This window comes from Lynx canadensis, chromosome B4 (genome assembly GCF_007474595.2).
Source record: "Lynx canadensis isolate LIC74 chromosome B4, mLynCan4.pri.v2, whole genome shotgun sequence".
In the NCBI taxonomy this organism is placed as follows: domain Eukaryota; kingdom Metazoa; phylum Chordata; class Mammalia; order Carnivora; family Felidae; genus Lynx; species Lynx canadensis.
Window position 1 is genome coordinate 22,797,594 of NC_044309.1, and position 21,129 is coordinate 22,818,722.

Genomic DNA, 21,129 nt, shown 5'->3' on the forward strand with positions numbered 1-21,129 from the left:
AAAAGATGAGGCACTTTTTTTTTTTTAATGTTTATTTTTGAGAAGGGGCAGAGAGAGAGGGAGATACAGAATCCAAAGCAAGCTCCAGGCTCTGAACTGTCAGCACAGAGCCGGATGCAGGGCTCGAACTCACAAATCGTGAGATCATGACCTGAGCCAAAGTCGGGCGCTTAACCAACTGAGCCACCCAGGCGCCCCAAGATGAGGCACTTCTACTTGACACAGGATTTAACACTGAGGCAGGGAATAAGACAGCCAAGGCTGATACACTCCAGGGAGGGCCCCAAGAAGCTTGGCAGACGTGATATCCCATATTAAATGAAATACAGATGCCAGAACTGCTGACTGTGGTGGAAGGGACAGCTCTAAAGGCCAGACAACTGGGCACACGAGATGGGCCTAACGGGTCAGACTAAAAAACCAACCAGCTAACCGTGTTCCTCGGGAAGGCCTGAGGACACTGCATTTACCAGGGCAATTTAGAATGGACCGAGGCAGGAGGATTGGCTCCTCTGAGCAGCAGGCCAGCACTAATAGCAGAGAATCCTGCTATAGACCTGGGCTTCTCCAGGAGCAGTGAGGATGTTAGGACCACAGAACAGCAGAGCCCAGGAAGCAGCATTTAACATTTAGAGTCAGGGTGGAGAAATTCAGGAATGAGAGTCAGAATAAGAATGGCATCCCGGGGGCCTAACCCAGAATCTACAGAGACAGGTGATAAAACATGTCTCTCCTAGGGGCAGTCCATCACTGGCTCTCCCCGGCCCCTGCAGGAGATAGGAGTAAGGTCCCAGGAGCGACAAATCTCACTAAGGCAGAGAAGGGGGACAGCTGAAGCTATGAGCTGCTGGAAGCTGGGTGAAATGGTCTTGTAAAGGGGAGATGGGTGAAGGGGCAAGGGGGGTGTGGGGACAACAGGGGCAAATAAAGGGAAGGAGGCATTCCCGCAAGAGGAAAAGAAAACAGAGAGACTCTAGTGCAGTTTTCTGTTTTCTTAACTGTTTTTTCTCTCTCTTGTCACTTTCCTATCCCACCTTTTCTTCTCCCTTCTCCTATGAGTCCCTGTTCAGACAACATCTTCTCCAGTACTCCCTAAATTGGCCATCAATTAGGAGGATGCTTTTTCACATTAGGAATATAGCTTTATAATTCCCATTTGATTGATTGATTGATTTTTAGAGAGAGAGCATGCATACAAGTAGGGAGGGGGGCAGAGGGAAAGAGAAAGAGAACCTTAAGCAGACTGCATGCCCAGTCAGCACGGAGCCTGACACGGGGCTTGATCCCAACACCCTGGGATCATGACCCAAACTGAAATCAAGAGTCAGACGCTCAACCAACTGAGCCACCAAGACCCCCTATAATTCCCATTTTAAAAGCTAAAATGTTGAACACTATATTCTTCAAATAAGAGTTTGAGACTATTACGTATTGCATTTTGGAGGGAAAATTCTAAGGCACTATGTTGATAAAACTAGTAAATTCTGCAGCTCCTACATTTGTTTCTGTTTGGACACCCTTGGGAAAACTAGGTACTTACTGCACAGTTCAAAGCAACTACTGTGAAGTTTCTATTAAATAAATGACAGATCCCTATCAATGCATGGGTGGCTCAGTCGGTTGAGCGTCCGACTTTGGCTCAGGTCTTAACCTCACAGTTCGTGGGTTCGAGCCCCACATCAGGCTCTGTGCTGATGGCTTGGAGCCAGGGGCCTACTTTGGATTCTGTGTCTCCCTCTCTCTACCCCTTCTCCACTCATGATCTCTCTCTCTCAAAAATGAATAAACGTTAAAAAAATTTTTTTTTAAATAAATAACAGACCTTCCCATTCATGGCATAAACTAAAAGTCACTATGAATGGTACCCTGTATCAGCAAGGTTCCCCTCTCAGTCGTGAGTAAACATGGTACAACACAGGAGTGAAAATTTCATTCCTCGAATATATAGCAGCATGTAAGACAGATCCGGCTTTTCTAAAAATCATTTTTTTTTTTTTTTTTGCTAGAACTGGAATCATCTACTTACAGGTAAGAACACTAAAATCCAGAGAGTCAACAGAATTGTTCAGAATCACACAACCAAATAATGGCAGAGCACACAGCATATACAGAAGCCTCTACTCTCAGTCCAAAGCTCTCTCACCACCAGACCATCCGACTTCTCAAGCAAATGGGTCCCCCCAAAGGCGGGGAAAGGTAGCATTCAAAAGCTCATGCTTTCAGTGCTTTTTTCCTTGTAATCAAGCCCAACTATCATCAAAAAGTCCAAACAGATGAGTCTGCCATTCCATTTATCCACAGACTATTCAGTCTGTCATTTACAAACCAGTCTTTTCCTTCAGAGAATTCCATTTTGTCTTTCTTATTCATTTAAACCCGAGTTTGCCCATCAACTGGAGCTCCCAGGCTGAGAATCTAGGCTAAAGGGGGCAGGACAGAGTTTGCCTCTGGCCCCTCTGGTTACAGGTCCAGAGGCAGCTGGCTCAGGGTTAACCATGGATAGGAACTACCTATTTAATCTAATTGCTTACTATTCAAACCTAACCACTTTTGAGTTCAGAAGCAATTATGCATATTGTTATAGGAAATTAATGACGCTACTTTTTAAAACTTTATTTCAACATTAAGCTTTGCTCACATAGGCTCAGTTGATAATTACATTGCTTATATAGCATGGTCACCACCTCGAAGTATTATCACACGTGTATATGCATATTAGCAATGCTGGAGTTTCAGTAACAGAGCAAAGACCTAAGAAAGTGACATTAACTAACCCACATTACAAAAGGCACCTAACACTCATGACCACCAATAGTTATTGCAGAACCTAGTTCTCCCTCTTTGTGTTTTCTTACCTGTCTTACCCTTAGTGTTCAGCCTTTTCTCTCTCCCTTAGTACCGAGTATCTCTCATTCCAGACTTCCTAAGCCTTTTCTCCCCAATCTGTGCTTCTGTTACTCCTTTTTTAGTCTCCTTTTGTCCCCTGCTTCCTATATTGGCCATCAACCAACAATATATACATATATAATTTTTGTCATTTTAAACGATTTTTTAATGTTTGTTTATTTTTGAAAGAGAGAGAGACAGAGAGTGAGACACAGAATCCGAAGCAGGCTCCAGGCTCTGAGCTGTCCACACAGACCCTGACATGGGGCTCAAACCCATGGACCATGAGATCATGACCTGAGCCAAGTCGGACACTCAACCGACTGAGACACCCAGGCACCCTTTGTCATTTACATTCTTTAAATTTTCTTTTTAACATTTATTCATTTTTGAGAGTGAAAGAGACAGACCATAAGCGGGGGAGGGGCAGAGAGAGAGGGAGACACAGAATCCGAAGCAGGCTCCAGGCTCTGAGCTGTCAGCACAAGGACCGACACAGGGCTCGAACTCATGGACTGTGAGATCATGACCTGAGCTGAAGTCGGACACTTAACTGACTGAGCCATCCAGGCGCCCCTGTCATTTACATTCTTAATGCAGCTTCAGAGTTACCAGTTTTAAAAACTGATGCACTGAATACCATATTCTAGCCTTCAGGACAGAGGCAGAATAGCACGGGCGTTAAGAGCAAGGGCTGCAGAGTCTGACTCCCTGGGCTGCATCCTGGTCTGCAGCTTCTGAGCTGCATGTGGCCCTGGGCAAGTGACTTATCCCCATGTTTAATCTGCTTCCTGTAAAGTGGGGGTGTGAAAACAATATCATCTCGATAGGGTTAGTATAAGATTTAAAGGAGGCTAACTATGTAAAATATCTGACATACAGTAAGTACCCACTAAACATTAGCTCTTTTTATCTGTCACAAAACACTGAACTTAAGGGGCACCTGGGTGGCTCAGTCGGTTAAGTGACAGCCTCTGACTCTTCCTTTCAGCTCAGGTCATGATCTCAGTGTTGTGAGATCCAAGCCCCAGGTCAAGCCCCACATGAGGCTCTGCTCTGGACATTGAGCCTGCTTAAGATTCTCTCCCTCGCTCGCTCTCTCGCTCTCTCCCTCTCCCTCTCCCACTGGTACTCTCTATCTCTCTTTAAAACAAAACAGAACGAAACACTGAACTAAAGCTCCTTGTGACATCTTTCAGCATTTTGGAAGCTTGGTGTTACGGAGCTAGTCATAGGGCAGAGAGGTATTTTTCTTCCCTCCTGTGCCTTACTTAAACCAATAATAATTCACCTCATAGTGGTTATGACGCCTTGCTCCTTCAATTCCTAGCCCCCCCCCCCACCACTGATCTCACCTGTAAACTCTACGCATGGAAAATCAGCCCTCTCTGCATTGCAGCAATGCTAGTCATATCCCTACACATGTAAGCGTTTCTGTAATCCCATCTTCACCCTGCCCACCAGCAAGTTTCTCCTGCATTACTCCCCTCTGATCGCAACTACGCATCTCCAGTACAAGGCCGTTCGTTCGTAGGGAAGTGAGCAGTGAGCATAACGAGGAAAGAGATGACTCACAAAGCATGCCACACAGCTGCAGAGAGGGTTCTCCTGGAGGTCAAACCGAGAAAAAAGTCAATTTATACCATTCTGCCTAGCAAAGCCAAGCCATTAGCATCCTTAAAGAGAAGCCCTCATTTTCAGGCTCCCTGATCAAAAAACAAAAAACAAAGAAGTAGGGCGCCTGGATAACTCGGTCAGTTGAGCATCTGACTCTTGATTGTGGCTCAGGTCATGATTCCCGGGTCATAGGATTAAGTCCCATGTCAGGCTCTGTGCTGAGTGTGGAGCCTGCTTAAGAGTTTCTCTCCTTCTCCCTCTGCCCCTCTCCCCCTTTCAATCTCTCTCTCTAAAATTAAAAAAAAAAAGAAGCAATTAACCACTTAGAATTTTTATATAAATATAATTTAAATCACGTAGTAAGTGATAACCCTATAATACCTTACATTTCCCTTAATTCTTGAAGGAAGATAAAACGTAAAGTAATATTTATAGAAAAACAGTCAAATAAGCATTTAGTTCTTTCCATCATTTAAGGCAGAGCTTTACTGTGTAGGAGAATCACCAGAGGATCTTGTTAAAATGCAAATTCTGACTTTATAGGGCTGGGGTGGGTCCTGGAAGTCTGCATTTCCTACCGACTTCCCGGCCACACAGATGCTGCTGGTCTGTGGATCACACTTAGGACTAGCAAGAATTTAAGGTATCTTAAGTGTCAAAAGGCCTATTCCCAGTTTCCTAGCTTATCAACTGAAAGCCTCCTCCGACCGGTGTTAGGAGCGGCAGCTTGTTCTAACAGCTGGAAGGAACAGACTGTCGTAGGCTACCAACTGCTTCTTAACAATCAAGGAGCAAAGAGAGGAGCTGGAGAAGAGGAAAGAGCTTCAAGGAGGAAGCACAAAAGGGCTCTGCAGACTCTCTTTCTGTCTTCCATTTGGTTTCCCCGAGGAGGAGATGAAAAATATACACCTGAGTCATCAGTATGGTTATCTCCCAGTTTCCAACTCAAGGAATCCAATCTGGCTCTTCTTCCCTGAAATGGACTTAACACAGAATGACTATTTCTATTAAGGAATAAAGTTTCCAACCAATTTTACAACCTTCTTTCGAAGAAAGAAATGTATCTTCTTTAACAGTATGATTATTTTTCCCTTTGTAACACTTTACAATGAATTTAAAGGCAACACTTCATTGAGAAGGAGACGTGTGAGTAAAACCCTGACGGAAGTGAATAGGCATGCCGTGCAGAGGGGTCTGGTAGTAAAGCATTTCAGGAAAAGGGAACCGGAAGCAAAGGTCTTGGGATTGAAACAGCAAGGAGTCCAGTGTGATTAGAGACAACGGAGCAGAGAAATGTCAGTAGAAACAAGGTCATGGAGATGATGGAGGAAGGGGAACGAATCACATAGGGCCCTGGGCTTTTGCGCTGACTCTGGCGGTGTTTGGGGGCTCTGAATGGGGGCCACGTTCCAGTGCGTACCGCGGGGTGGGCACTCTGCACATGTATAAAAAGAAGGATATGCCAGGATCTTCCATGCTTGGCACCTCCCAGTATCCCTTCTGAGGTCCCTAGATAAGGGGCCGGGCAAGGTCGATTGTCACCGGGCTTGAGGGAACACCAAGAAATGGGTTATTGGTTATGTCCCAAACATGAAACCTTAATGGCAAACTTCTTTGTATGACTGAGCTCCACCACCACCAAACGTTCAGCCCTGGTTCCAAATACTGATCAGAACATCTGAAATTTCATATACCAAGGCAGAGAAAGGAGAGAAACATAGGGTCCTCTTTTCCTCATGGTGTGGTGCGAATGCAAAGTATTATCATCCATAAAATTTTAAAATGCACTCATCTCTCACAAAGTCTAAGAACACTCTACTCTCTAAGATTTTCTTAATATAGAAATGTGTTTTATAAAAGTTATGCTTTAAAAGTATTATTACTCTCGGGGCGCCAGGGTGCCTCAGTCAGTTGAGCATCTGACTCTCGATTTTTGGCTCAGGTCATGAACCCAGGGTCGTGGGATGGAGGTCTGCACTGGGTTCCAGGCTGAGCGGGGAGCCTGTATGAGATTCCCTCTCTCCCTCTGCCCCTCTCCCCTGCCCGCACGCTCTCTCTCTAAAAGTTAAAAAAAAAAAAAAGTATTATCACTCTAAAAAATAAACAAATAAATAAAAGTATTATCACTCTGACCCAGTAATTTCACTTCTGAAATGGTATCCTATATGCAAGTAATCCTAGCAGTGAAAACAATTTTAATCACAAAGATACTCACCATATTTTATTTATAATTGCAAAAAAGAAACTAGAAGCAATTTAAAAGTTTGGCAACAGTTAAATGATTAAATATATTAATAGTGTAATATATGAAATATTAAGTAGATAATATTATATATAGATAATAAACATTAAATACATTAAGATTACATTAGATATATATATATGTATATATATTCTCTAGAATATCACGCAGCCATTAAAAATGACATCACAATATGGCATCTGTGTCACAATTTGCATGTATACTATGATTACAACTTGTAAACTACACAAGCAAAAAAAAAACACTATGTGGGCAGGAAAAAAACTGCAATATACATACCAAAATATTAATAAGAGTTGTATTTGAGTAACTGAACTCGGTAAATCAATTTTAATTCATATTTGCCAATTTTTGTAAGTGACTCTGCACTTAGCTTACAATTTTAAAAAATTAAAATAACAGACCTCTTTGCTCCCATCTTTTTATTTCCAATATGGATCTCAAACGATATCACCCCCATATATGTTACCATCCAGCCTAGAATATGTTAATAATTACAGTAAGCACTGTTAAGCACTTACTGTGTCAGGCCCTGGGTTAAATGCTGGACCCAGGTCATCTGATTTAACCTTCCCAACAGTCTGTGATGAAGGTACTACTTGAGATGAGGAAGCAGAGGTGAGTAATGCTGGGGCCATCAGCCAGGGATGCACTGGGCCTTGGACACTGGATCCAGTTCCTGGACACTAAAATCTGTACTCTTAGCCGCAGCACTGTACTGCCTCCCTCCAGCAGTGTACAAGTATTTAATAAATAATAGACCCCGAATCAGAACTCTCCCGGCAGTATGCCAACAAAGTGTCAACTGAGAAGCGTGCCCACTGAGGCACCCTCCTGTTCCCATCATGTCATTTATCTCGTCTGCTGCTCCTTCAGTCGGCCTCCCTCACTCCTCACCCGGCCCTTTCCTTTACTCCTCTTATTTCTCTCCTACATTTCCCTACCTGTATCATAACCTTTCCAGCAGCATCCTTCCACCGCTTAGCTTCAATAGTAAAACTCAAATGAAATCAACTGCTGCCCTGAAGTTTCTTAGAAACCAGAAGTGATACATGGGAAGCCTTAAGCCCCATTTGGCTGCAGATGTGTTTTGCTTAGATCTCGGTATTTTGAAAAACTTGAATTAGTCACCAGCACTTAAAAATTAGGATGAATTCACATCAAGATGCTAATTTTAAAGTTTCCCTTAAAAACTAAATGATTGACAACAAGAGGTCCGACATGGTATCAGTCTCCTGAAACTGATTCTCCAGTTTGCCACAGTCTCCACCAGTGCCTGCTGTCTTACACCTGGCTCTCTTCAACTCTCTTTACTCTTTAAAATATTTTTCTTAAGTTTATTCATTTATTTTGAGGAAGAGAGAGAGTGTACACATGCATGGGAGGGGCAGAGAGAGTGGCAGAGAGAGAGGAAGAGAGAGAATCCCAAGCAGACTCCGTACCATCAGCACAGAGTGTGGTGTGGGGCTCGAATTCACAAACCAGGATATCATGACCTGAGCTGAAATCAAGAGTCAGACGCTCTAACGGACTCAGCCACCCAGGCGCCCCTCAACTCTCTTCACTCTTATGGAACCCGAAGCCTAGCCACCAAATCACGGAGTTTGTAACCTCCATCAAATACTTTCAGGGGTGGCATAAAGTCCCAGGAGACGTGGTCACATGCCATTCTCACTTTACGCTAAATTCTGCAAACTCTTCTCAGTGATGCCAGCAACCAAATGGCCTATTGTTGGATCTAAACCACAGGGAAAATAAACTCAAATAAAATCAACTGCTGCCCTGAAGCAGTTGCAACAGCAAGCCTACAGAACCCCGGGCCACAGCAGGTCCAAAAGCACTTTCTATTGCCGGCTCACTGGATCAACTCATCCTTGGATTCTGTCGCAAGTCAAATATTCTTTTGGGATTAGCCAAAGTCCTGACAAGGTCCTAGACCTCAAACTAGGAAGTTTTCTGATGATGAGACTAACTAATAAGTCCAGTAAGAGCTGTGAACCAGTTACTAACCACTCAGTTTAGTTTGGGCTTTTTAAGTTTCAGCTTTGGTAGGTTCCTGATATTATGAATTTTACATGCTAAGATAATTGAAGTATCTATCTTCTTTTATTCTCTAAGTAGCCATTCAAAATCCATATTTTTACGGTAATGTAAATCCATTAGGAGAGAACTAGAAAGTGCACTGAGAGATCAATCTTACACTGGAAGAAATATAGACTACATGACCTTTTCCATCTCTAATTTCTGATACGTTAGTCTATTGTGCCCAACCTGAACTATGAAAAAGTCTTTTCACCATTCCAGGACAGAGAGAATAGGACATAAAGAAAAGTACTGGAGACCCACAAGTCCCACTTAGAACTAAATTCATGTCTCATAAACTTCTGTTCATGCTGTGTTTATGGGAGAACTGAGAAACGATGCTGTGTTTGGAGGGGTGGGGGATGGACACTTCATTTATCATTCACTGCTTTCAATATTTTAAATTTAGCTTTTCTTCTAAATTTCAAACAATACTAAAGAACAGTTTTAAATAAGGAAGGCGAACACTCACAAAGAGATTAATAACCCTGTAAGGTAAGTAATTCATAGTTTTTAAAGATTCACCAATAACTAGAACAAAGCTACCATCCAGTATCTTTCCATTTTGTGCGAGACGCTTTTATGCTGAATACGTGCAGAGCTATTTGCGACTTACGAAAGCAGCCTGCACCTGATAATAACAATGTTGACTGAGGCTGAAAGGAGAAATAGAGAGTTTTTGCTTCTTAGGGAAGAAAATTCAAACGTATATGGCAACTCTCATAAAAAACATACTCAGCAAAGTTTCTCTATTGCACAATAACTATTTCCTAAAAGCCTGTTCAGGAACAAACTAAGTCCAAAAAGGAACTTCCATTTAATCCCACAGTAAAAGAAATCAACCATATTTCATGAAAAATGAAAAACTAGTCAAAAAGCAACTCATTCCAAAATCCTGCCTACCTAACTATAAACACAATGGGAAATGTCTCCAAAAATACACAACATTTACTTTGTTTTATGATTCTAGTGCTTTAATTTTTTCCTGGTTTTATTTTTAAGTAATTCATTCCAACTTCCCCTCCCCCACCACAGAAAGCTCTACAAAGTCTCATCTGTGCAACTGAAGAGTCCATGTAATTCTCTTAGAGAAATTCACATCATTAGAGTTGAGATGTGCCCTGTTAAACTAGTATTTCAACACAAAGTAACATCTAAAAGACTACTTTTTCACTGTTACAGGAAGATACTGATTTTATAACCAGTATTTTCACTGATTTTTTTTGCTTTATACGTTATAGCAGTTTTGAATTAAAATGCAAATATGTACATATATATATCAAACAAACCTGACCACTCCACGCACAATACAGATTGCACAATAAGCTCCAATTGTGGTTGATCATACAGTCGAAAATCCTGAACTGGGCCATGACGGCTCACGGCACAGTCTGCGTGTATGTCTTCTCTGACTCAGCTCCCGTCAGCACCGGAGCGCTGTTACCAGAGCTCTGCAGTGATGTGAGCCGCAAACACGCTCTCCCCCTCCCTTTCCTGTCCAAGCAGCAATAACTAACCGGCAGAACTACATCATCTTCCCAAACACTGGTACGTGTAAATTACGAGAGCACGAAGGAAAGACTTCTCACAAAAGCCTTATTCTGACTTTATTATCATCTGATTTTTAAAAAGGTGATTGCTTTTTCCTTCTTTCCGGAAGTCGTAGGCTAGCATTTATAGAGTCCATGAAAACACACTTTGGGAAGCTGGTACAATAAATCCATCGTGCTGACGACATCCCACAACAAACCAGCTCCCCATTCGATGCTGTGGCAGCATCATTGACCACGCTGTGTTGAATCCAAAGGCATCTCTGAATCTCTGAATCCTGTCTTCATCTCTCAGTACGTCTCGCCCTGCTAACAACTCCTTAAAGGTCTCTCATCCCGGGTACCCTGCCATGGTTCTCTTGGTTCTCTTCCTACTTCTCTGACCATTCCTTCTGGAAAGGGAGCCTAGACTGCAGTAAGACAGACTTCACCTCCTCAACTGCTACCTACCAGATGTAGGACCAGGAGCTAATGGCATAACCTTTGAGCTTCAGCTCATCCATTTATAAAACGGAGATACTAACACCTGCCCTCATGGCGGTTCTAGTATGAAATAAAATGACATATGTAACATGCTTAAAACATTGTTTAACAGACCCCTAGTCAGTAATGGTTATTAGTATTCTTAAGATGGGCTTCCTTCCTGTCCACATTAGAATTCTACCTCTCATCTCTTATGCTGTCCCTCCATGATGTCATCCTCCAGACCCATGATTTTATAATTATGAATTACCTGCAAACCTCTCTTTGGCCCCACCCTTTCTCCCAAGCCCCCATCTCACGTCTAAACTCTTGTCAAGTGCGTATACCTCGATACCTTATACTACATGTCCCAAACTGGACTCATCATCTCCCCATCACAACCCATACCAGCTCTGTGTCCCTCATCTGCAGTATGGTGGCACAATCCATCCCCTTGGTCACCGAAACAGAAACCAGCCATCCTAGACTCCCTCTCCCTTACCTCTCACATCTGTCACCAGATCCTGTCTTTTCAACTAAAACGTGTGAATCGGCCCCTTTGCTATTCCTACTATCACTGCCTAAATTCAGACCCCATCGGCTTTCTCCCGGCTTACCACGAGGGCCTCTAGCTGGTCTCCCAAACACCCTGGCCCACTCCTTTCTGGAATCCCGCCTCCAGAGGACTACCAAAAACAATCTCTGAAACTACACACTAATCGTATGACTACCCCACCTAAATCCCTTCCTGGTTCCTTTCTGCCTGTGGCAGTGTTTCCTAAAAACTGTTCCTACTTCTTCCATAGGACGCAGAATACGAATTAGTTAAGTGAAAAAAGGTTTTCAGGGCAAAATAAGTTTGCCAAAAGCCAGGTTAAACATAGATAAACAAAGTTGCGAGACTGCTAAGAGTCTAAGTAGGATGAGATTCAAAGGCTCCCGGAAAGCTTGTTTTTAACTAGTTCTTGAAATCGTTAGCTGATTTTTCTTCCTCTATCTTTTCCTTAATTGGTGGTGTTCCCTAAGGTTCTGACCTTGGCTCTTTTCTCTCATCTCTCTCAATGAGCTCATCTATTTCCCAAACTATAATTATAGGACACACTGGCTTAATTGACCTCTGCCTAAATGACTTGCCAGACAAACCAAAATCCTCAATTCCTGCTGTATGAACCCTGGCTGGGCCCATGGCAACTCAACTCTTACGTTTGGGAAGACAGTCTCTAGCCACTTCATTTATGCTCCCACCAAATGAGATGCACGCTCAACACAACCAGTTTGTTTTTGCACACCTCTTTATGTCGGTTTTATTTGTATTACTGTGGTTATGTACCTTAGATGATATACAAACTGATGAAACAGGAGTAAAAATGAGAGTTGCTATTTCTATGAAAACCCGAATGCCTTGAAAAGATTCAATAAAGGCTGCTGCTCGCCTCTAGATTTTTTTCCTTCCTTGGTCTTGTACTCTTCTCTCCAGTAAGATACTAGAAATTCTCTCTAGCTGTAGCCACTAGGCATATTCAAAGACTAAGGCTGTTCCCTCTGCTAGAAGATTCTTCTTTCTACCTAGCTAACTCCTACCGGACTAAAAACAATCTTCCCAGGAAGACATTCCCTGATTCCTACACTAGGTGAGGTCTGTCTGTTCTGTATTTTCACAGCTACCCACTCTTCTCCTAAGATAATATTCATTGCATTCTATTAAAATTATGTGTTTAATTGTTTGTACTTCTCATTATCCATATATATTATCCATGAAGGCACAGACCAGACCATGTCTGGATTTTTCACTGGTGTTTCCTCATGTCTGGCACTTAGAAGGTACTCAATTAATATTTTTTGAATGTGTTAATAAATATTGAAGGACAGTTCTAAGTATAATAGGAATCTCTGGCACTAGAAGCATCAAATGTGAATCATTTTAAGACAGATTAACTTTTAGGGGCACCTGGGTGACTCAGTCAGTTAAGTACCTGACTCTTGGTTTCGGCTCAGGCCATGATCCCACAGTTCCATGGGTTCGAGCCTCACATGGGGCTCCACACTGACGGTGCACAGCCTCCTTGGAATTCTCTCTCTCCCTTTCTTTCTGCCCCTCCCCAGCGCAGGCTCACTCTCTCAAAATAAATAAATAAACTTAAAACAAAACAAAAAGATTAACTTTTATCCTGGGAACCAAAGGGTCATTATCACCAATTGTGAGCAAAACACAAAATGCTTCCTTCCTGAATGATCTCGTTAAGCTGTTGAAACAGACAGGATTCTAGCAAAATCCCCAAATACCTATACTATTCTATCCCCATATTGAGATTCTGAAAAATTCTGGGAGAGGGGAAGGAAAAGTTTCAGGCATCTGATGTCCAAAAGTTCCCAGGTGAGTTATAGATCTTATTAGTTAAGAGCTACTGCACAGAAGCACATACCAAAAATAAGTAATAATACATAAAGACTCAGAGACTCAAGGTCCAACTATAATCAAGCTTTTATCAATCATTCCTAAACACAGCGTATACTTCAATTGTAATATTGTAGCAATACTAATTTTCTGGTTTTGACAACTGTCCTATGGTTACTTCAGATGTACATGAAAGAAATGTGGGTAAAGACTCTAAGACAACTCTACACTCTCTTGCAACTTCTCTGTGAGTCTAAAGTTATTTCAAAATAAAAAAAGTTAATATGAAAAGGATCATAAACAACTGAAACCCAGGGGCAAGGAACACTCCTAAGATCCAGATGTGATCTCAAAATACCATTCACCACTAAAAGAAAGCAGGACTTCTTAGAGAAATGGCTTGTTCTAAGGTCCTGGGCAGGAAATGTACATAAAAGATGAGCTAGAAAACCACACAGGCTCATGTCTCATGGACTCAGTTGAAAACTTGAAGAGGCTACCACTGGTCAAAAATGGGATAACTGGAGCTAGTATAAAAATTGAAACCTAGGAGCTATGTTTGCATTTGTCAGCTAATAATACTAGATAGGCAGATAAATACAGAAATACATACATATAGGTCACCTTTGAAAGCTGATCAGGGAACTGATCATTTCTGTAAGTAAAGGGAAAGAATTAAGCAAAAAAAATCATAAAGTCATACGATCACTACTTTTTTTTTTTTACAACATATGGTTCATACTTCTAAAAAATTAGTTAATCTATAATCCCATATTGACACTTCTGAAATTCAAACAACCCTGAAAGTCAAAACATTTTTTGTAACTCACCAAATGGCAAAATCTGCCCTTCCATGACCTGACACAAAGCTCTTTCTAAGCTTTTATTTATTCCCTATAGGATAGATATTCATACATTGTCAGCAGAAATTAATGATAGCGGGGTGCTGTCCCAGAACCTGCATCATCTTACATTTCTAAAATCTGAAGACTTCTGGATTCTGAAAAACACAAGGACTTTGGATTACAGATCTGTACAAATAACACTGGAATTGAGGGTAACTAGGCAGCAAGAGTCCAAAAGAAAAAAGAAAAAAAAAAAAAGAAGCGGGGGGAGAAGACCACAGAAAGCAAGACCATCCACCCTGAACTGGGAACATCAGTTTCACCTAGGGTCACTAAGGTCAGAGAAAGCTTTATAAGCAGATAAACCCTGAGCCAAATTTTGAAGGAAGTGTGGGAATTACATAAACGACAAGCCATGAGAAAGGCATTTGAGGCAAAATGAACAAGATCAGACATGAAAACACTTCAGACTTCCCATATATTCAAGGGACAACGGATCGGCCATTTGGCTTGAGTAAATGCCCCATCTGGCTCTTGGTGGACAGTAAGAAGACACATGGAAGAAGCAGATGTGCTTTAAGTCCTGCCACAGTGATTCAGCGTTAAATAAACTTCAAGTTTTCCTCAAAAACACATTTTTTATATGTGATATATGGTGACTGTCAGGATTAAATAAGGTACATAATAAATGTTAAGGTACTTAATAAGGGTTCAGTGTTCACTCTTAAAGCCCTAAAAAAATATCTAAAATCTACTTTATCTCCCTGTATGTTTTCAGCAAAACAGACATTACAGCCTAGCACTTACAAAAGGCATATTAAGATTAAACAGGCTGGGGCACCTGGGTGACTCAGTCGGTTGAGCGTCCGACTTCGGCTCAGGTCATGATCTCGCCATCTGTGAGTTCGAGCCCCACGTCGGGCTCTGTGCTGACAGCTCGGAGCCTGGAGCCTGCTTCGGATTCTGTGTCTCCCTCTCTCTCTCCCCCTCCCCCACTCATGCTTTTTCTCTCTCTCTCTCTCTCTCTCTCTCTGTCAAAAATAAACATTAAAAAAATTTTTTTAATAAAAAATTTAAAAAGATTAAATAAAAGGCTAGTCAATGCCCATAGTATAAACACCTAAAGGGCAATAGGAATAAAAAATATTGAAAGACTATGACACTCAAAACTGGAGACAAATAAATAAATATTGCATGCTAGAAGTCAAAGCGCTACTAATTAACTTTTTTCTGATTTATGTATTTTTAGGCAAAAACAAGTATAAACCATACAGCTCTTGGGGCACCTGGGTGGCTCAGTCAGTTAAGCATCTGACTCTTGGTTTAGGCTCAGGTCATGATCTCACAGTTCCCTGAGTTCAAGCCCCTCATGGGGCTCCACATGGACAGCACAGAGCCTGCTTGGGATTCTCCCTCTCCCTCTCTCTCTGCCCCTTCCTGCTTATGCTTGCATGCTCACTCTCTCTCAAAATAAATACATAAACTTTAAAAAATAAACTGTCACAGCTCTTTAACAACCATATCACCTTTGCAAAGGCTTAACTACTCTTTTACTTCCAGCTATTGGAGATCTATTCTGATGGTCTGTATTTTTGCTCTCTTCCAACTAGAGGTTTGAGACCATCCTGGCCAACAAAATCTTCTAGAAATATACACAGTTAATCTAACAGAAACAAATTCACTTTTTCCTGACCTTTCCTGTTCATATTATCTGCAGAAAAGCAAAACCATCACCATAAAACCTCCAGGAGTTTACAGGTTATAAAACAGTAGAGGAAGGAGATTAGCAGAAACAAAGATTAAATAAATAAAGATGTCTATAGAACCAGAACACATTAAAATATTTCAAAGAAGAAGTGTTATCTGATTTAACTATTTAAAGAGGAAAGCTTAAAAAATACTATCACCAACATTACTCTTTCTTGGGGGTCCAATGGCCAATTTGCTTGTGAGAATCAACAGATTATACAGGTTGACTTTGTAAACAGCTACTCACAGCTACCTAGACCCTAGCTTTTAAAAAAAAAATCAGATACAAAAACACTAATCCAAAGGGATACACGCACCCCTATGTTTATAGCAGCATTATTTACAATAGCTAAATTATGGAAGCTGCCCAAGAGTTCATCAATAGATGAATGGATAAAGAAAATGTGGTACACACACACACACACACACACACACACACACACACACACAGTGGACTATTATTCAGCCATAAACAAGAATGAAATCTTGCCATTTGCAACATGAATACAGCTGGAGAGTATAATGCTAAGCAAAATAAGTCAGTCAGAGAAAGACAAATACCCTATGATTTCACTCAGATGTGGAATTTAAGAAACAAAACAAACACACATAGGGGGAACAAAAGAGGAAAACCAAGAAACAGACTCTTAACTGTAGGGAACAAACTGATGGTTACCAGAGGGGAGGTGGGTGGGGGGATGGGTGAAATAGATGATGGGGATTAAAGAGTGCACTTATCATGAGGAGTACTGAGTACTGTCAAAAGAAGAAGAAGAACAATAGCAACAAAGCTGGAAGATTCACACTCCCCAATTTCAAAACTTATTATAAAACTACAACAGTGGTACTGGCACACTGTAGTATAGGCTAGACATATAGACCAATGGAATAGAGAGGCCAGAAATAAATCCGCACATATACGGGCAATTCGTTTTCAATATAGGTGCCAGAACCATTCAATGGGGAGAGGATAGTTTTTCAAACAAACAGTGCTGGGAAAACTGGATATCCACAAGAATGAAGTCGTACCCTTACCTTATACCATATAGAAAAACTGGCCTAAAGTGGATCAAAAATCTAAATTTAAGAGCTAAAACTATAAAGGTCTTACAAGATAACATGGAAATTCTCCATGACCTTGGATTTGACAACAGTCTCTTTATTATGATGCCAAAAGCATAGGCGGCAAAAGGGAAACATAAATTAGGTTTCATAAAAATTAAAAATCGGATACATTAAATGACACTGTATGGAAAGTAAAAAGAAAACACACAAAACGGGAGAAAATATTTGTAAATCATATATCTGATAATGGATTAATATCCAGAATATAAAGAATTCCTACAAGTTAACAACAAAAACCACACCCAATTTAAAAATGGGCAAAGACCTAGAACAGACATTTTTCAAAGATGACAAACAACCAAGAAGCACATGAAAAGATGCTCATCGGTAGTCATTATGGACATGCAAATCAAAACCACAATGAGATTTCGCTTCATCCATATGCTGGTTGGCTACGATTTTTAAAAAAGTAGTATTTTAAATGTAAGATAACAAGTACTGGTGAGGATGTGGAGAGACTGCAAGGCTCATACACTGCTGGTAGGAATGTAAAATGGTCAGCCACTGTGGAAAACAGTTCAACAGCTCCCCAAAATGTTAAACACAGGATTACTATATGACCCAGCAATTCCATGTCTGAGTATATAATCAAAAGAATTAAAAACAGGGGTTCAAACAGAAACTTGTAGTACACCAATATTTACAGCAGCATTATTACTATATATAGTCAAGGCAAAAACAGCCCAAATGTACATATCAACAGAGGAATGGATAAGAAAATACACTATGTACATACAGAAGAATATCATTCAGCCATAAAAAGGAATGAAGTTCTGATGCATTCTACAACATAGGTGAACCTTAAAAACTTTATGCTAAGTGAAATAGTACAGGCACAACAGGACAAATAATGTATCATTCCACTTATATGACCTATCTAGGACAGGAAAATTCATATTAAACAGAATAGAGTAGGCGCCCCTCCTCGGTGACTCAGTCGGTTAACTGCCTGACTCTTGATATCAGCTCAGGTCATGATCTCACGGTTCATGGGTTCGAGCCCTGTGTTGGGCTCTGCGCTGACAGCATGGAGCCTGCTTGCAATCCTCTCTCTCCCTCTCTCTCTGCCCCTCCCCTGCTTGTGCTCTCTGTCTCACAATAAATAAATAAACTTTAAAAAAATAGAATAGAGGCTACGAGGGGTTAGGGGAATGGGGAGTTATAGCTCAATGGGTACAAAGTTTCTGTGCAGGATTATGAAAATGTTCTAGAAACAGTGATCATTACACAACACAGTGAATTGTATTTAATGCACTTAACCGTACATGTAAAAATGGTACACATTTCATGTTATGTGTGTTTCACCACAATAAAAAAAGTTAATCAAAAACTTCTGAACCAAGAAAAAAATATGAACTATAATTACTGATCATAACTAAGGGAAACATTACAACATAGGCTCTTACCTACATAAGAATCTAGTACTACAGTAATTAAGTACAATACTGTCATAAGCAAACAAATCAACTACTTTTTTTTTTTTTTTTTTTTTTAACAAACTGAATTCAGAGAAGTTTACTTATTTATGTTGGCTTCCAAAACAAATCAAAGGCTGACATAAAAATTGCCTAATAGTTGTATGCCAGTCTCCTTAAACCCAAGACATATCAACATTTTGCAACTTAAAATCTACAGAACATGTAGTTTTTCAATAATTTTTCATATTCAACTATCTTTAAGTTTTCAATGTTAGCTACAACTAAGAAAAAAAATAAAAATTAAAAAATTTTCTCTATCAAAAAACAAAACTTAAGAATTTTTCCGAACTACCTAGGAGGATAAGAGAAGTCCAATGATATGATGTAATGATATGATGTTAGGGCTATAAATTAAAGGTTTAAGAGGTCAACTTTCTGAAAGGTACAGCAACTCTCTCTCCCTGACCATTCTCAAAAAAAAAAAAAAAAAGCTTTGGAATTAGATCTTAGAAATCACAGAAGCTAAAAGTATTTTGATTTCCTTCTTTTTAAAAAATATAGTTGGAGGATTTGAGAGTGAGTAAAGACAACTTCTCATTAACTTCTCATTAACTTCTCATTATATTTAATTTTTTTTCCTTGTTTTGCATTTTCTAAAAAATATGGACTACTTCACCAATGTGTGTGTCATCTTTGTGCAGGTGACATCCTAATCTCCATATTGTTCCGGTTTTAGAACAATGTGTGCGGCTCACGTGAGCAGTGTCTTGTATTCTTAATTGCATTTTTCATATATTTTCATTGAGGCATAAATATTTACACATTTAAACATTTCCAATGTTTAACTCTTATAAAGCATAGCTCTTAAGTGTATATGACACGTTACAAATACATGCATCTAAGTAATTCCCCCCAACCTCAAGAGACAGAACATTTCCATCACCCCCAGGAAGTTTGCCGTGTGTCCCAGTCATTCTGGAAATCATCCCCTTTACCCACAGAGGCAATGTGCATCCATCGTGCTATTCATTATATTGATATTCATCCATATTGCTGCATGCACACACAGCCTGCTGCTTTTTATTGCCAAAAAGGATTCCACAGTAGGAATACATGAAAACCTATTTATTTTCCTATTAATAGACAATTGAGTTGTTTCTAGTTTGAAGCTATCTTGAATAAAGCTGCTATGAACATTCCTGAACAAGCCTTTTGTGTGAACGTGTGTTTTATTTCCCTTGGGGGTAATTATGTAGGAATGAAAATGCTAGATCATAAAGTAGGTATATGTTGAACTTGATAAGAAAATGACAAAGGTTTTTAAAAATATGGTGGCATTTTACACTCTGATCAGTAGTGTAGCAGAGGTCACGATGCTCTACATCCTAACTAAAATCTGGTGTTGTCAAACTGCTTTCCTTTTACATAAATTCCGATGAAGTTTAATTTATATACAAGAAAGTGCACCCCGGGGCGCCTGGGTGGCGCAGTCGGTTAAGCGTCCGACTTCAGCCAGGTCACGATCTCGCGGTCCGTGAGTTCGAGCCCCGCATCAGGCTCTGGGCGGATGGCTCGGAGCCTGGAGCCTGTTTCCGATTCTGTGTCTCCCTCTCTCTCTGCCCCTCCCCCGTTCATGCTCTGTCTCTCTCTGTCCCAAAAATAAAAATAAAACGTTGAAAAAAAAAAAAATATTTAAGAAAGTGCACCCCTATAAAATGCACAGTTCAGTGAATTCTGACCACTATAGATACCCATATAACCACAACCACCATACAATCAAGAACATTTTCATCACCCCAACTCCCTTCATGCTCCTTTGCAATCAAAGCCCTCCCAGCTCCAGGCAACCCGTGATCTGAGCTCTGTCACTAAGGCTTAGTTTACTCAGTTCTAGAATTTTATGTAAGTAGAATCAGACGTTATGCACTCTTCCAAGTCTGGCTTCTTTTTTCTCAACATTTTGAGATTCATTTGTGTTGTTGAGTATATCAATACTTCTTTTTAAATTTCTGAGCAGCATTCCATTATGTGGATATACCATTATTTATTGATGGATTTGGGGTTGCTTCAAATTTGGGAATACTATGAATAAAACTGTTATGAAATTAATGTACAAGTCTTTTTGAGGACATTGGTTTTCATTTCCCTTGGGTAAGTACCTAGGAGTGGGCCACATGATAAATGTATGCCAAAATATTTTCCTAAATGGCTGTGTCATTTTGCATCCCTCTCAGCAATGTTTAAGAGTATGGCTGCCCCACCTACCCAACAACCCTTGGTACTTTTATTCTTCTTACGTTTAGCTTTCTAGTAAGAGTACAGTGGTGGCTCATTGTAGTTTTAATTTGCATTTTTTTCCCCTAATGGTTGACACCACTGAACATCTTCTCATGTGCTGAAATACGGTTCCTGTATCTTCTTTTATGTAGTTCAACTTTTCCCCATTTTAAAAATTGGGTTGTCTGGAAGCAGGTCTTTGATCAGATATATGTTTTACAAATATATTTTCTCCCCACCTGTGGCTTTGCTTTTCATTCTCTTAATGGTGCTTTACAAAGAGCAAAAGGTTTTAATTTTGATGAAATCCAATTTATCAGTTTGTTTTCTTTTCTGGTTAGTGCTTCTTGTGTCCTGTCTCAGAACTCTTTGTCTAACCCCCAAAGTCATACATATTTTGTTCTTTGCTAGAAGGTTTATTGTCTTAGCTTTTACATGTATGTCAGTGATCTATTTAGGG

General features: G+C 40.4%; 1 protein-coding gene and 1 pseudogene across 1 annotated transcript in view; both read right to left on the bottom strand.

Moving 5' to 3' along the window:
* ARHGAP21 (Rho GTPase activating protein 21) overlaps positions 1–21,129 on the bottom strand; it is a 136,286-nt gene that overhangs the window by 99,889 nt on the left and 15,268 nt on the right.
* On the bottom strand, positions 19,049–19,148 carry LOC115519572 (annotated as a pseudogene).